Source organism: Rhipicephalus microplus, chromosome 3 (assembly GCF_043290135.1).
Source record: "Rhipicephalus microplus isolate Deutch F79 chromosome 3, USDA_Rmic, whole genome shotgun sequence".
NCBI classification, from domain to species: domain Eukaryota; kingdom Metazoa; phylum Arthropoda; class Arachnida; order Ixodida; family Ixodidae; genus Rhipicephalus; species Rhipicephalus microplus.
In genome coordinates this window covers 239519712-239537643 of record NC_134702.1, presented here as the reverse complement: position 1 = coordinate 239537643, position 17932 = coordinate 239519712, and positions in this window count along the sequence as shown.

The following is a 17932-nucleotide window of genomic DNA, read 5'->3' as shown; positions in this document are numbered from 1 at the left end:
TAGAGTCTACCTTCTTATCCAAGCTCATTTAATTAACATAATTTGAGACTGAATGAGCGGTACACAATAGATAAATAGGCAGTGAAAAATATATTCATCATTAGGCAGCGCACAAGCAGACAAGACACGAAAGAAGAAAACGGGACAAGTGCTGATCTAAAAACTTAGTATTGAATAGGTTCGCACTCGCCCGCCTAAGAGTCCCACTAAAGAATGCATTGACTCATCCTCTGTCTGCACTGAGTTCACAATGATGAAGGGTGCGAGTCTACATATAAAGGAGAGTGAGTGAAAGACTATTAACAAAAGCTGGATATATTTACAAATGTGAGCGATTATTGGTAAATGAGAGTGGACACAAGTAACTGTTAGTGACTAGAAATAAATGCACCTAAAACACAAGATTCAGCCAAGAGATCGCGCCCTGTGTGTGTTCGTAGAAATGATCAGCATCTGCACAAGAGCAATGATAGTTTTTCATGTTTTTGTCATGACAAGGAAGAAACGAAGCAGTCACTGGCCTGTCTTCCTACGACATTGAAGAAATGGCTTAGAATAGTGGCAGTATTGACTGCTAGGGTCAAACCAAGAAAAAGTTAGTTATATTGGGTTTATTGGCGCAAGAGCGACTCAGGCTAAGCTGTTCCAAACACAAGGCACCTAGTGATCACCAGTATATACATTTTAATTCCAAAGCTTATGAAGGAATCCACTTTCTTTTAGATAGCCGATAACATTAGACAGAGGAACAAGTGAATCACCTCCTAAAATTTGATTCGGGTGCATCGGTGTGTGATGTTTGTATGGTGCTCTGATATGCTTTCGTCTCTCTGCTTCAATGTATGGACATGTGATTAGAATATGTAATACCGTTAATGGCTATTGACAGTTTTCACATTCCGGCAAATCTTCTTTTCTAAGCAAAAAGTTGTCAGTGAAGTGAGTGTGCGCAATGCGGAGTTAGCATAGGACGACCTCAATGAACCGTTCTTGGTGAACACATGACATGACTTCCATTTGCCCACTGTGGGCTTCACCAAATGCAGTTTATTACTCGTGCAGGAGTCCCATTGTTGCTTCCATGTTAGTAAAAGCGACAAAAATAGGCTCAGCATGTTTTTTCTGCTAACACACATAAAGTCGACATGCCCTTCCGAGTCGTTGTGACAGAAAGTGGAACATGGCAAAAGAAACTCAGCTTGTTTATTCAGACCCATTTAAAGTGTCTAAAGATTGATTTCCCATTTATGTTAAAAAACTCGCAGGCACTGATAGAATTTTTGAAGCAGTCAAATCAATCTGTGGGCATGGGAGCAGCTTCGACAGCTCATCTGACTTGTCGCGACTTTGCCCGTTACAGGCTTTCCTTTCGCTTTGCGTAATAAGGCCTCAAGTGCAACCTACTGTCAAACCAGCAGCACTGACCACCGAGGAAGCCGGACAACAACCAGCCAGTCATCTACTACAGGCCCCTTCTTGGATCTGCCCGCGGATACGCCAGCCACATTCTGCGCATCGAGGTCATCAGTGACGTCGGTTGCCGAGTTGAACTTAAGAGCCTGGCAGCTATAACAATAAAGTAACACTGCGATTAACGCATACTTTACTCACTAATGCGATTCTTCCATTCACATGCCGAGGAGGAGGAATAAATGAGGAAGGACAGGGAGGTTAGCCAGATCTCAGACCGGCTGGCTACCCTGTACTGGGGAAGGGGGTAAGGGGGATAAAGGATGAGAGAAAAGAGACGTAAAAAAAGAGAGAAAGAAGGTCATCAGACGATCCACGACGCTGTTTACAGTCTGTCTCTAACACCACTTGCCCGCAGAAAGTGCAACAACGCTCTCAATGCCTTGCGTGCAGAGGACGGTGCTCCCAAAAAGCGCAGTAGGCTGCCTCAAATACTCCGGGATTTAGGCAAATGCTCGAGAAATACATGTGCCGTGTGATACAGCTGTCGTTCCCTTTTGCAACGACTTCCCCCACCTTCTCCTCAGCATTTGTACCAGCCACGCATAGGCTGCACATGCACCTGCATTGATAATGTCATTAGCGTGCAACAGGTAACAATAAGTGGGCAAGCATCACAGAATGTAAGTACCAACCCATATCTCGCCATGATCTAGGGAAGGTGATGGCAGTGCCTCCTCGTCTCGTGCGGAGGTTGTATAGCAGGGCGTGACTCCGTACGGGTCCATGAGGTTAACGGTCCTTTAAAGGCATGCACGCAATGCAGAGTCCATACCAGCATGACTATGGCAGCCACGGTTCGCCAACAAGCATGCAGCGCAACCACCAGAAGTAGACGGAGTTTCAAGCAGCACGTCAGCGATGATTTATGCCACACGAGAATGGGAGGAGCATGAAAGAGGCGCTCAGCGAGAGGGCAAAGTGGCTAGGGAGAGAATACCAGTGGAGGTGAGCACAGGAGAGAGCGAAAGAAGTGATCAATGCGGTTTCGATAATCAAATGCATCCAACTCCGCTATTACTGCACCGTCTCGAAAAATTCTCACAGCTCCACGTTCCCCAAACACTTATGTCCAATTTCCCCACTACAACTGAATTTCAACCTCTGGGTGGTTTACAAGCCCTTTAAAACAGAAAAAAAAGCTTGAAAAACAAACACTAGATATTGAGCTTCTACAGATGAAAAAATAGCTAAAAAGAGAGCAGATCCGCAGGCTACAGTGTAGCCCGTCATCTCTGTATTAAAGGGGACTTGCGACACTTTTAAGACAGCCTTATTTAGCAACGGAATACGTGTATTGATGATTAGTCAAATGAATAGAACAAGAATTATGGAAAATGGTGTACGGAAAGTGAAGTCATGAGTCCTCAAAGTTAAAAACTTGAGCAGATGACGAGAAGCGTTCACTTTTGCATTTCACTTGTCTGCTCACGTCAAAGACCACTTCCAATCACAGCGCACGTCTCGTAACGACATACCATGAATTGTCACCTTATGGTGGCCTTCACACACTAAATACCTCACTACCGCTCTTCTTGACGACGTCATTAGCAAGGTTACTACGAACCATGTGTGTCAGGTAGAAGTGTATGTGTAAGATACACACATACACTTTGGGCAGGGTCACTTCTCGGCTCACTTCAATGACGCGTTTTACGACAATGCCAGCGCCCATTGCCCGTCGCATTTTTGGCTCGCTGAAAACATGGCATGCGTTTCCACCTTTTTTTGCTGGCGTACCATAGCCTCGTTCACACGCTAACTGTTGCATTTGTTGTTCTAACAAAACATCATATTGTCACGCAGCAAAGGACGACGCAGTTGTCTATAAGGAAAACAAGTTTATTGGAGCGAGCTTGTGCTCCCCTAACAACTTAAAGAATACACAGGCGGCGAAGCAGCGGTCGGCAAAGCGACGTGCACGCTAGTGAGCGTCGGCGATCGAATGTCGCGGCATCGACTCTGCGAGAATTTATATCCCTCGGCGCGACCGTTTCTCAAATAGTCGAATTGTATCGAGAACGCTGTGATAGCGTTTCTTTGAAACGCCGTTTGTTCGGAACGCTCGAAGCACTGTTCGATAGCGTTTGTTCGAAACGCTGTGGTAGCGTTTGTTCAAAACGCTGTGAAAACGGCGATAGCACAGGCTGGCGCAGCCAGGCCGTGCTATCGCCGTGCTATCACAACAAAACACAAATAAACAAACCCAATGCATGGTTCGCGGCATTACCCTCCCTCTAAGAGTGCATCGGCCCGATGCTAACATAAGGGACAGTCCACACAAATTAAAAGTTCGTCATCGTCCGTAGAAAGGTTTTAAGCGAACCACATCGACAACTTCGGACCGCGTGCGTCGTCGTGATGTACGGGAGTCCCCATCGGGGATGACTTCGTACGTTAGTTCACCAACACGTCGTAGAATCTAGTAGGGTCCGAAATAGCGTCGTAGAAGTTTCTCACTGAGTCCACGTCGTCGAATGGGAGTCCGAACCCACACACGATCTCCAGGATGGTACTCGGCGTCTCGGCGTCGGAGATTGTAGCGTCCGGCATCTACCAGTTGCTGGTCCGTTATACGAGCTCGAGCGAGCTGGCGGGCCTCCTCTGCACGTTGGAGGTATCCTTGGACGTCGGCGTTGAGGTCGACGTCTTCTGTCTTCTACGTGTAGAAGCATGGCGTCGAGCATCGTAGTCGGCCGTCTTCCGTAGACGAGCTCGAACGGTGTCATGTGCGTGGTTTCTTGGATAGCCGTGTTGTACGCAAACGTGACGTACGGGACGACTTCGTCCCACGTCTTATGTTCAACGTCGACGTACATAGACAGCATATCCGCGATTGTCTTATTCAGCCGTTCCGTTAGTACGTTCGTTTGGGGGTGGTACGCCGTCGTTCTTCGGTGATCTGTGTTGCTATAGCGTAAGATTCCTTGCATGAGCTCCGCAGTGAAGGTCGTTCCGCGGTCTGTGATTAGGACCTCAGGGGCTCCATGTCGCAGCACAACTTGGTTAATAAAGAACTTTGCAACTTCTTGTGAAGTTCCCCTCGGAAGAGTGGTGGTCTCTGCGTAGCGCGTCATGTAGTCTGTCGCTATGACAATCCATTTGTTCGCGGATCGGGATGTAGAAAACGGGCCCAGGAGGTCCATTCCGATCTGTTGGAAGGGCCTCGTTGGGACGGCGATCGGCTGCAGAAGTCCGGCGGGTCTCGTCGGTGGTGTTTTTCGTCGCTGGCAGTCGCGGCACCTCCGGACGTAGTGGGCGACATCGGATGTAAGGCGGGGCCAGAAGTATTTCGCCTTAATTTTTGTAATCGTGCGAGCTGTTCCGAGCTGTCCGGAAGACGGGTCGTCGTGGCACGCTTCCAAAATTTCGTCACGAAGGTCTGCGGGGATGACAAGTAGATAATTCGTTCTCGTTCCTGGGTTGAAATTCTTCACTAGGATGGAGTTTTTGAGGCTGAACGCTGGTAAGTTGCACTTGAACACCCTAGGCACGGCGACGTTGCGTCCTTCGAGGAAGTCAATCATGGCGCGAAGGTCAGGGTCGGCACGCTGCTGGGCGGCTAGGTCGCTCTCTGTCACGACTCCGAAGAACGCGCTGTCTTCATCGGAGTCCTGTGGTGGTGGGTCGACGGAAGCGCGGGACAGGCAGTCGGCGTCGGAGTGTTTCCTGCCGGATTTGTAGAATATTGTAACGTCGAACTTTTCCAGGCGCAAGCTCCACCGCCCAAGACGGCCAGAGGGGTCCTTCAAATTGGCGAGCCAACACAGCGCATGATGGTCTGTCACAACCTTAAACGGTCTACCATAGACGTATGGGCAAAATTTTGAAATGGCCCATATGATAGCCAGGCACTCTTTCTCGGAGGCAGAGTAGTTTCTCTTCTCCTTCGACAGACCACGGCTTGCATAGGCGATTACCTTTTCGTAACCGCATTGCTTTTGGACGAGGACGGCACCCAAACCGATATCACTGGCGTCCGTGTGCATTTCCATTTCGGCGTTTTCGTCGAAATGAGCGAGCACGGGCGGGTTTTGCAGGCGTTGTTGCAGCTGGCAGAATGCCTTTTCTTGGTCGTTTTCCCAGCTGAAAGGGGTGCTTTCTTTCGTCAGGCGCGTGAGTGGCTCTGCAATGCGTGCGAAGTTTGCGACGAAGCGTCGGTAGTATGCGCACAGTCCGAGAAACCTTCGCACACCCTTCTTATCTTTCGGCCTTGGGAAGTTCGCAATGGCTGATGTTTTTGCCGGGTCAGGTAGGACTCCCGCGGCGTTCACGACGTGACCCAAGAACTTGAGTTCCTCGTACGCAAAACGGCACTTCTCAGGCTTCAGCGTTAACCCCGACGTACGAATGGCCTCGAGTACAGATTCCAACCCTGTGAGGTGTTCGTCGAAAGTCCGGGCGAATACGACAACGTCGTCGAGGTATACGAGGCAAGTGTGCCACTTCAGGCCTGCTAGCACAGTGTCCATGACTCTCTAAAACATTGCGGGCGCCGTGCACTGCCCAAAACGGCATCACCTTGAACTCGTATAGACCGTTCGAGGTTATAAATGCAGTCTTTTCTCGGTCTCTCTCGTCCACTTCAATTTGCCAGTAGCCGGTCTTCAGATCCATGGATGAGAAGTACTTGGCATGGCAGAGGTGGTCGAGGGCGTCGTCGATTCGTGGCAGGGGGTACACATCCTTTTTGGTGATTTTGTTTAGTCTCCGGTAGTCAAGCAGAATCCTAAAGTGCCATTTTTTTTCTTCACGAGTACAACCGGCGCAGCCCACGGACTTTTTGATGGCTGTATTATGTCATCGCTGAGCATGTCATTAACTTGAGTCCGGATGGCTTCGCGCTAGTGTGAAGAAATGCGGTACGATGACTGTCTGGTAGGTCGGGCTCCATCTTCGGTTATTATCCGGTGCTTCGCCAAAGGTGTCTGACGTAACTTCGAGTTCGAGGAAAAACACTCGCTGTAGCGACGGAGCCACTCCTGTAATCTGTCCCAATTTCTTGCGACAGCGCCGGGTTCACGTCGAAAGGATGAGGCAGCCTGGAAGCATCTGCGCGTGCGTGTTCAAAGGTGGCGACCGCGATCACTTGACTCGCTTCTTGCGTTTCTTCGAGGAACGCAATTGCAGCGCCCTTGTTTAGATGCTGGAACTCCTCGGTTAAATTGGTGACCAAAACGTGGGATCTGCGTTGCTTAAGCCGCGCAATGCCTCTTACGACAGACACACCGCGGTCTAGAAGCAACCTTTGGTCAGTCTCCCTGATAGCGTCGACGTCAGGAGCAGCACCTTCACAATAGACGGCGATCATCAAGCTTGCGCGGGGTGGCAGGGTGACGTGATCATCGGCGATTCTTACAGCAGCACGGTGTCCGAGGTTCGGCTGCGGCGTCGTGGAGTGATCGGAAGAAAACGTTATCGACCTGGTCTGCAGATCAATTATTGCGCCATTGTCCATTTCGAGAATTTCGTCGCCGGAGCAGTTAGGCAAAATGACGAACTCCGCAGGGTACGTAGTGCCAGCTATGGTGACACGCGATGTGCACATTCCACTTGGGGTCACGAGGTGGCCTCCTGCTGTGCGTATGTGCGGACCGTCACGTCTGGTCATAACTTTCTTTAGCTTGGACGCGAATGTCCCGCTCATGACCGAGTAGTCGGCTCCCGTGTCAATGAGGGCGACTACGTCAAGGCCGTCGATGGACAACTGGACGTCGGATGCCGCTTTCCTCGAATTTCGGGTGCGTCGGGGCGTCGTATCGCGGCTTGCGCGTGTTGATGGTCGGGCACTATGCGTCGTCATCGTCGTCTTCTCAGCGGCAGGCTTCGTCATTTCGGGTACGCGTCGCGCAGCGTAGCTGTCGTCAATTTCGGGGGTCTCGTCAGGGTGTCGTCGGGTAGTCGGGATGAGGGCATGTCGTGAATCACGGTCTTGCGTCATTGGAGGGTTTTCATTTTCTCGCCGTTGTGCAACTTCACCTCCAGAGGTTGCTGCTTTTAGTTTCCCCCTCGTGGGCTGGGGGACCTTCCACGGGCGAAGTCAGCATGGCTGCGACGGTTGGGGGATCGGTACGGGTAGGACGACGGCGAACGGTTGAAACGGAGTGGTCCACGGCTGGTGTTTGACAGGTATTCTTCGATCTCAAATGGGCGCTGGCCGGCTTGCGGGCGGGGTGCGTCGACGGAGAACCCACGCAAACCCAGCCTCTTGTACGGGCAGCGGCGGTAGACGTGGTCGGCCTCTTCGCAGTGGTAGCACAGTGGACGATTATCTGGCGTTCGCCACACCTCGGTCTTCCTGGGCGCCTGGTTTCGGGTTACAGGGGGCCGGGCGGGCGACATTGGGCGGCGGTATGGCAGGGCCTCTTGATTACGGGTTGGGACGGGTCGGGGTCGACGAGCAGCAGCGGAGTAGGTCATCCCTCGTGGTTCGTAAGATGCTTCCGACGACGTAGAATTCCCCAGTGCTTGCTGAACCTCCTCGCGGACGACGTCAGTCAGGGAGGAGACTTGGGGCTGCGGCGTTGCTGGGAACAATTTCCTCAGTTTCTCGCGAACGACGGCGCGGATGATCTCCCGCAAGTCTTCCGTCGCCAATCCAGGGGCGTTTACCGGGTTCACCGAAAGGGTGTTGAGTGGTCTATCGTATTGCCGCGAACGCATATCCAAGGTCCTCTCGATCATCGAAGCCTCGGTGACGAACTCAGCGACGGTCTTAGGGGGGTTGCGGATGAGTCCAGCGAAGAGCTCTTGTTTAACTCCCCGCATCAGAAATCGCACCTTCTTCTCTTCTGCCATTTCGGGGTCAGCTCTCCGGAACAGCATCTTCATCTCCTCAGCGAACAGTACAACACCTTCGTTAGGGTGTTGCATTCGTGTCTCCAACAAAAGGGCGGCTCGTTCTTTCCGCACAACCGTAGCGAATGTTTTGAGGAATTCGCTCTTAAAGACAGTCCAGTTGGTTAGGGAGCCTTCATGGTTCTCAAGCCACGTTCGAGCTGCATCCTCCAAATAGAAGAAGACATGACGAAACGTTTCTTCGTCATCCCACCTGTTAAAGATGCGGATGCGCTCTAGCTTCTCCAGCCACTCTTCCGGGTCTTCACCAGGAGATCCTCGGAATGATGGGGGCTCACGAGGTTGTTGCAGAACGACGAGAGGGTTGGTAGCGCTGGTCATGGTGCCTGCGTTGATCATCGTGGTTTTTACGTCTTTTTTCCTCTTTTTATCCGGGAGCAGTCCAAACTCTGGCTGAAGACCTTGCTGTCGGCGGCTGACATGAGTTGGGCGTGCTTGTCGTGTTGGGCTTGCTTGTCGGCTTGGCAATGGCTTAGGGTTCATGTACCCCGCACCACCACCAGATGTCACGCAGCAAAGGACGACGCAGTTGTCTATAAGGAAAACAAGTTTATTGAAGCGAGCTTGTGCTCCCCTAACTGAAAGAATACACTGGCGGCGAAGCAGCGGTCGGCAAAGGACCTCCGCGCTAGTGAGCGTCGGCGATCGAATGTCGCGGCATCGGCTGTGCGAGAATTTATATCCCTCGGCGCGACCGTTTCTCGAATAGTCGAATTGTATCGAGAAGGCTGTGATAGCGTTTGTTTGAAACGCCGTTTGTTCGGAACGCTCGAAACGCTGTTCGATAGCGTTTGTTCGAAACGCTGTGATAGCGTTTGTTGGAAACGCTGTTTGTTCGGAACGCTCGAAGCGCTGTTCGATAGCGTTTGTTCGAAACGCTGTGATAGCGTTTGTCCGAAACGCTGTGAATACAGTGATAGCACAGGCCGGCGCAGCCAGGCCGAAAAAGCAAAACACAAATAAACAAACCCAATGCATGGTTCGCGGCAATATAGAAACAAGAACGATTTCTTTCTGAGAAAATGCGAAAAGGGTTTTTGCTATTTTTAGCATTCACACATATAGCCTAGCTACCACCATATAAATATTGCAGGCTATTAATCGCATCAAGCCAATCAAAAGCGAACATCACGTCACATAACACGACGTCACTTCCCATAACAAAAATAGCCGATGTGTGATGCCGTAGTCTCAAATCAAAGCACACTGTCCACTGAATTAAAATTATAAGAGCGTAGATTTCGGCATTGCCATTTGCGCAACAATATCGGCCCGTTTCGCTGCACCAAAAGAAGTGATGAAAAACACATGCTCAAATAGTGTCGCAGGGCCCCTCTACATAAAGGATTGGTTCTTTTACACAAAGATGAAACCATGTGTGCACGTTTGCATGCACGCAGTGTGTGCTAAAGTGCATGTCTTTGTGCAGTAAAAAGAGGCTTCAGTATGCCTATCGGGCAATACACTAGACAATTATTAAACAGTGTGATTAACCATCACAGACACAAAGTCCCCATGGTATAACAGCTGCTAATATTTTCTATTTCACATTACCTAGCTCGATCTTGGAAAAGTGTAATTGAAGCAAATGCACTGACAAGTGCTGCTTTGTAAGGCAAAACTGGTTTACTGTGGTACAACTTCCCAAGCTGAGAAGAAAAAGTTGAATAGTTTCGAGTACCTTCTAACAAAGAAGTCTAGCACATCGGGCTGCAGCTTACATTCATTCACACGTTTGTACTAATGTGGATATATGGGCAGTATTTACTTAGGTGAAGCACTTTAGAATGAGCAGGTCCCGTGCTTGCTTTCCCAAATAGCTGTCATTGAGGCGATCAACAGGTGGCAGGTTCACTGCTCGGTTAACCGCTCTGCATGCTTGGTTTGCCGCTATAGTGTTGGAGGTAGGTTGCGGGACCCTTTGAGCTGGAGGCTCCGGATCCTTCAACAAACAGGCCAAGCTGTGCAGTGCTAAACAAGCTGTAATAATGAGCATGATGTTGTCTGCCTTCTGCTGCATCCTTAAGCCAAGGCAGAGAAAATGCCTCTTCCAGACTTCAAAAGCCCTTTCAGCGATGTTTTGAGTCTTCGTTCAAGCTTTCTAGTACCTGTGCAAATGCAAAAATATACATTGCCCCGTAAGCAACTGGATTTACTGCCACACTTCAAGAACATGCTCCAAGTTCGTCACGCAACACCACTGACAACATGCGAACTAATCTTCCTGTGGGCGAGTCTGCGGGACCTGGTTCCAAAAATGATGTCTATAGAAATGACTGGCATGTGTATCCAGCGTCACCCAACGGTACTCCTGGCACCCTGTTTTTTCGTAGAATACCCACAAGCGTGAATAATTAAAAATTCTGCTGTCATGGACTGAGCCTGGCCAGCCGGCAATATTATCAAGGAACTGGAGCTGTGACCCAGCCACAGCCTGTAGCGAGACGGCAACATAACAATCCCCATAAATAAGGCATTGTACAGCACTTTTCAATTCACGTGTTCCGGATAAAGTACCCGTGCAGTATAAATGCATGCTGCACTGAGTCATAGTCAATAAGTACGTATTTTGATGACAAAAGACAGACAGTGTTGTTTGTTGGAAACACTTCGCTAAACCTGCTGTGATGGGTTAACGGACGTTCGTCACTATGTTTGTTGATAGCGGACGAGAAAGCATTAACATGAACTTTTTATTTCATGGCATGGGTGGAACGGCTGACGACGCACGGATACGCTACCGTGTGCAGCGCCGTTTAGTCGGACGTCGCGGCCAACCCAGCAGTCAGGGTCGCAACTCCGGAGGTCCTGGATCAGGCCACGGCTCATGACGACCACACCCGGTAGGCCTCGTCCACGAACCTGCTCCCGGCCACTGCACTCAGGCAGGAGCCGTTCGGCAGGTCTCGGCCTTGGACCTTGAACAGACACACCGGAGCTCGACCTGGCCGACACGTACGGGTCTCACGTCCGGCTCAGGAACGCTGCCAGGAACTCGTCCTCTCGAGCGGCACACCGTTTCGTCTGCCTTCGTGGCCTCAACTCTCGAGCGGCAGTGGCGGAGATGCCTTGACCAGAGCGACCTCGGACCTCGTTTCCAAGCTTTTGATCACCTTCCGGGCGTAGCGGTTCCACGTGCGGGTTCTGGCCAGCACAGCCCCGTCTGTGCCGTGCTGAAATGCTGCTCGCTACAGCTGCGGTGCGGCAGCTCACTCACCGGCGTTCGTCGCCTTGGCCAGGGCACAGCCAGGTACCCTCGGGTGCGCACCTCGTGAGCTCGCGGCCCACTTCCAAGGCTGGTGCGTCGCTCGGTACGGCTCGGCACCACTCGGCGATCCTTGATTCAGCCAGCAACTCCCCTGGCATCTGAATCCTCGGCCACCCTGAACTTCGCCCGGCTCCATGGTCCTCCGTACACACGCCCGCGTCTCGCCCGGCAGAACATCTCGCTCGTCCCTTGCCGAAGTGCGACGCTCTCGTGACACCGGCGCTTGATGGCATGGGTGCGGCCACGGAGCAGTCAACCCGCATCGGAGACGCGATGCTCCATGCGGGGCATGGCCAGCCCGTCCAGCGAAGAGCGTGCGCCGAGACGCGATGCTCGACGCAACCGTGACCATTAACCAGGCCACGTTCATCGCTGTGTCGAACGGCTGACCGTGGAGACGCCTCGCCGAGATCCGCGATGCCCTCGGCAAGGAAGAGAACAGCAGGCCAGGCCGCGCCCCGAGATGCAGTACTCGTGCCGGCAACGCCGCCCCAGCTGGTAGCTGGACGGCAGCAGCGTGGACGGCCGCGTTCCCTGGCCGGAACCTGGATCACCTGCGTCCGACGCTTCGGCCCGCTGTCTCCCGTCTGCCGCTGCTTCGGCTCGTCCCCAGCCACAAAGCCTACTGCCACGTAATGGTCGCACGTGGCCCAATCGTGGCACGCCACCTCTATGGGCCACCACTGGTCATGAGCTGATTGGCGCACAGTTGACTCGTAATCGCACGTGCCTTCTTCTTCTCTTCTTCATTTCTTGTTGTCGCCTTCGTGCCACCTGCTCTCCGCTCGTCTTCTTCAGTTCTGGTTTGATCCTCCTCGGCGTCTTTAAGTCCTTTCCTTACAATATCCCCCTGCTCAAGAAAGTTGTTTAGGGGGAAAACAACTTTTCTCACACAACAATGAACAGACGCCGCTCTTCGAGGAGGAGCCTTTCAGCCTCCATGCGAGCTATTTCACGCTCATGCTCCGCCTGTGCTGCTAGACGTGCCTCCTCTCGATCTTTCGCTATCTGGTTCCTCATTTCTTTTTTTTCTCAGTGCTCACCCATGCCAGCAAAGCCTCTCCACTCAGTTCCATCTCCTTCCCTAGCTCAACTAGCTTTCTCTTGTCGTCCATTCTCGTCCACCACACACAAACAACGTGAGGCTCTCAGAGGTAACGCGAGAGCTTGATCCTGGCAGGCTCGCCATTTGTTGTGATGGGTTAACGGACGTTCGTCACTATGTTTGTTGATAGCGGACGAGAAAGCATTAACATGAACTTTTTATTTCATGGCATGGGTGGAACGGCTGACGACGCACGGATACGCTACCGTGTGCAGCGCCGTTTAGTCGGACGTCGCGGCCAACCCAGCAGTCAGGGTCGCAACTCCGGAGGTCCTGGATCAGGCCACGGCTCATGACGACCACACCCGGTAGGCCTCGTCCACGAACCTGCTCCCGGCCACTGCACTCAGGCAGGAGCCGTTCGGCAGGTCTCGGCCTTGGACCTTGAACAGACACACCGGAGCTCGACCTGGCCGACACGTACGGGTCTCACGTCCGGCTCAGGAACGCTGCCAGGAACTCGTCCTCTCGAGCGGCACACCGTTTCGTCTGCCTTCGTGGCCTCAACTCTCGAGCGGCAGTGGCGGAGATGCCTTGACCAGAGCGACCTCGGACCTCGTTTCCAAGCTTTTGATCACCTTCCGGGCGTAGCGGTTCCACGTGCGGGTTCTGGCCAGCACAGCACCGTCTGTGCCGTGCTGAAATGCTGCTCGCTACAGCTGCGGTGCGGCAGCTCACTCACCGGCGTTCGTCGCCTTGGCCAGGGCACAGCCAGGTACCCTCGGGTGCGCACCTCGTGAGCTCGCGGCCCACTTCCAAGGCTGGTGCGTCGCTCGGTACGGCTCGGCACCACACGGCGATCCTTGATTCAGCCAGCAACTCCCCTGGCATCTGAATCCTCGGCCACCCTGAACCTCGCCCGGCTCCATGGTCCTCCGTACACACGCCCGCGTCTCGCCCGGCAGAACATCTCGCTCGTCCCTTGCCGAAGTGCGACGCTCTCGTGACACCGGCGCTTGATGGCATGGGTGCGGCCACGGAGCAGTCAACCCGCATCGGAGACGCGATGCTCCATGCGGGGCATGGCCAGCCCGTCCAGCGAAGAGCGTGCGCCGAGACGCGATGCTCGACGCAACCGTGACCATTAGCCAGGCCACGTTCATCGCTGTGTCGAACGGCTGACCGTGGAGACGCCTCGCCGAGATCCGCGATGCCCTCGGCAAGGAAGAGAACAGCAGGCCAGGCCGCGCCCCGAGATGCAGTACTCGTGCCGGCAACGCCGCCCCAGCTGGTAGCTGGACGGCAGCAGCGTGGACGGCCGCGTTCCCTGGCCGGAACCTGGATCACCTGCGTCCGACGCTTCGGCCCGCTGTCTCCCGTCTGCCGCTGCTTCGGCTCGTCCCCAGCCACAAAGCCTACTGCCACGTAATGGTCGCACGTGGCCCAATCGTGGCACGCCACCTCTATGGGCCACCACTGGTCATGAGCTGATTGGCGCACAGTTGACTCGTAATCGCACGTGCCTTCTTCTTCTCTTCTTCATTTCTTGTTGTCGCCTTCGTGCCACCTGCTCTCCGCTCGTCTTCTTCAGTTCTGGTTTGATCCTCCTCGGCGTCTTTAAGTCCTTTCCTTACACCTGCCTTCCATAACAAGCAGCAAGTAACGCTTAAGTAGGGTACTTTATAAGACAACGTTCATTCTAGAGCAACCACAACGCCAAAAACGAAACAACTGACCTCGAGTGCAGCAAAACAAGCCACAAAGGCGCAAGCGCCCAGTCCTTTCGATAACTGCTGCAGTATACTTTCCCATTATTTATTCCACTTACTCATGACATTTGGGGTTACACACAAGAATGTTAATTACTACGTGAAAAGAAGTCTACGACCAGCGACTTGCTTGAAAGAGTACGAGCAAACTGAAATGTTCGGAGAGTCAAATTTTGTTGCTTACCTGCACATTGAAGGAGAAATAGCCTTTGCGGTAACTAAACAGTTCGACGTCGTCTCTACTGGGGCTATTATTACGCACGTGTGTGCATTCGACACATCCTATAGCGCCAGGAAACTCAGCCACTCCATAAACGTCCCGCATAATTTCAAAGAGTGCCACCGGCTGTGGAAAGCACACCAGCATCGCATACAGGTGCTTTGCAATCAGTAGCGTAACTTTTCCAACTGCACGGCACACTGTCGACTGCAGAATGCGAACGAGATCGCCGGTGAGTGTTTGGAATGAGCCAGTGCTGTAAAACCTGAGCACCATCAGTAGCTCTAACATGGGAGGCACAGGCTGTTCTTGGTCGTCCCCACTTTCAAGAAGCGGCAACGTAGCCAGCAGCTGCCGCACGGCGTTCTTCGCGAATCTGTATCGAGCGTAGAATTGTTCCTCGTCATACAACTCCATCGGACTTCCTCAGTCACAAAAGTGGGACGAGGAACCTTCGGCAGGCGGTGCGCCTCAAAAAATGTAACGTCTATGGTGTGGCAAGCAAACTAAAAAATGACACACTTCCCCACGACATCAATTCGAGAGGTGGTTATTTGAAAATTATTTTCAAAAACTCATGAACTTTTGCATTAAGTTTGACATCATATCTCAATTCCAACATGGTTTTATGAAGGGAAGGTCGATGAAGACTGCATTATTAGCTAAAAAAATAATCCTTAGATCGTCTGAAACTACAGAAGTATGCATAAGTATCTTTATGGACTTTTCTAAAGCATTAGACTGTCTCTGTCATCAAAGTCAAGTTCAAAAATTAGAAATATATGGCAATCTTGGCATCCCTATTAGTCTTTTAAAATCTTACTTTAAGTATCGTTCGCAATGTATAAAAATTAACGCTTCGTCATCTTCTCCACAGGCAATCACCACAGTGTTCCGCAAGGTAGCATTTTGAGGGCACTGCTTTATAACATTTACGTCAATGACATTGTGAAAATCAGAGATAAACCTGAATACATAACTTTCGCGACTGACACAAGCCTTTTCTTCATAGGCAATGGTATGACCGGGATGACGTCACTTATAAATGATACATTAGTAAGCTTAAACACATAGAGTGAAGGAAATTCACCACTTATGAATGAAACAAAAACAAAAGCTGTAGTTTTCAACCATGAGAACAGATTTCTTTAGACGACAAACTACAAATAGGTACCAGGGCAATTTATGTTGTGGAGACCATAAGAAGTATTTTTCAATTGCACAGTGTCATGGGATCCTCAGATTAACAATCTGATTGCAAATCTTTCAAAATGTAATGGTATACTTCCCAGAATGCATAATTTTCTCCCAGTTTAGGTTTGAAAAAGTTAGCACTTCATAACATCCTGTTTTGGTCGTATGTAAATTATTGTCTTTTGGTATGGGCAAGTACAATAGCAACAAACATAAAATAAACAAGCTACAAAAAAAAGCTATTAGATATATAGCAAATGTTGATTACTATACACACACCGATAAACTTTTCAAGCGCTTTAACATCGTCCCAATCCACAAACTTTACGATTATTTGCTGGTAATCAAATACAAGCAATTCGTTTTTCACAACGGCGTCTTCTCAAAGATGTTTGTAAAGCAAACATACACTACTCTTACCCTACTGGTCACCTACAAGACTGGAACATTCCGTTGTGTAGAACAAATTTTTGGCGACAGATGCTGCATTTTGATGTTCCCCTGTTAGTGAATTAACTACGTCAAAGAAATATAACTATCGAAAAATGTAGTATACGTGTCATAAGAGAAATACTTTTTCATGACAATCGAGAGAATGAGGTTGTTTCTTCATAATGTTTAATTTTTTATATGTGCAGAAAATCGTTGTTTGTGTATATTAAATATTTGGCTATGATATATATTTCATACTCTTATGAAATTCATCTAGCCAAAAACTGCTCATGCATATTAGTCATTTCTACGTGGCATTGTTTACACACATATCTCCACTTGTACCTTGCTTTTTTTTAAGCTTTTTGTTCCTTCACCCACAATCTATGTCTTCGTTGCCTGCCATGTATTAGTGAGGCTTGCGTCCTCCTCAAATGGCAAATGCCAATTTTCTCCACAAGCTGCCCTCATCCTTGATATGATATAAAATTGAATTGAATTGAAAAGTGCAGACTGTTCCGCAGTGTCCGTGTGATTATTGATAGCACAAAGGTTAATCTTAGAAGAGCAAGTGCTTCAACAGCACAAAGCAGTACGTGGTCATCATACGTGAATTCCAACACTGTAAAAGTTCTGGTAGGATCTTCAGGGTGTCTACAAATTAATTAATTTTTTCCCTGGCCTCTACAAGTTTGCCTTGACAATTCTGAGCATATTCCCTAGCTAGTAAGCCTGCTTGGAAAGCTGTTATGATTACCGCAGAACAGTGCAAAATAGAGGACATTGAAACATACAAAACACACTCCTGGGTCCTGTGGAGTCACTGTCTTTTACTACCTGCTGCCCTTCCATAATGTCAATGAACCAACCAACCAACCCACCAAAAAAGAAAACTTGTAAACATTTGTGTACTGGAAATGAGCCTTCAGAGGGTAAGGAACAGGTAAGAAAAAACCATGGTGCTTGTGCAAACAGCATGCTGAACTGTGGAGGTATATTGTTGCATTGCCACCAAATGAGTTTCACCTGGTCTGGTAAGCTTCTTCTCAAAATACTTCTGCCGTGCCAGAATGCCATCAAGCCAAATTTATTGGCATAAGAAAAATGCTTATGAATAAAGATACATTGTGTGATGGAAAACATCATGCACGATCATTTTTCTTGTGCATCAGCTTACCCATTTACTGAGGTTGCAGAAAAGGAGCACCTTCCCTGGTAGCACAAGATGTTGCTGCAATACTAGAGCAATGTTTCGAATGTTGAGTTTTGCTGTGCAACATTAGACAACTTATAGTAACATTGCTGCAACATTTATAATTTACGAAACGTTGACATTGCTTTCCAGCAATTTTGATGAAACATTACTAAACAATGTTAATGCGATATCGGTAATGAACAATTCTGCAGCATTATCCATCAACGTACCTTCAACATTCACATTGAAACACGTGCCTCTGCACACCCAGCACGAATGGCGTGCACACAAAAAAGCTTCAACGTAGCTTAAAACCGCAACCTCTGTCTTTAGGCTGCAAAACATGGTTCAAGATTTCTCTTCTGCAATCACAATACTTAATTTCTTCAAGCGCAACCATCACGCCATTTTTTTTAATCTTTCAACTTTTGTGACCTGTCACAGCAAGATTATGAGGGGGCATTGAAGCAGAAGCGAAGAA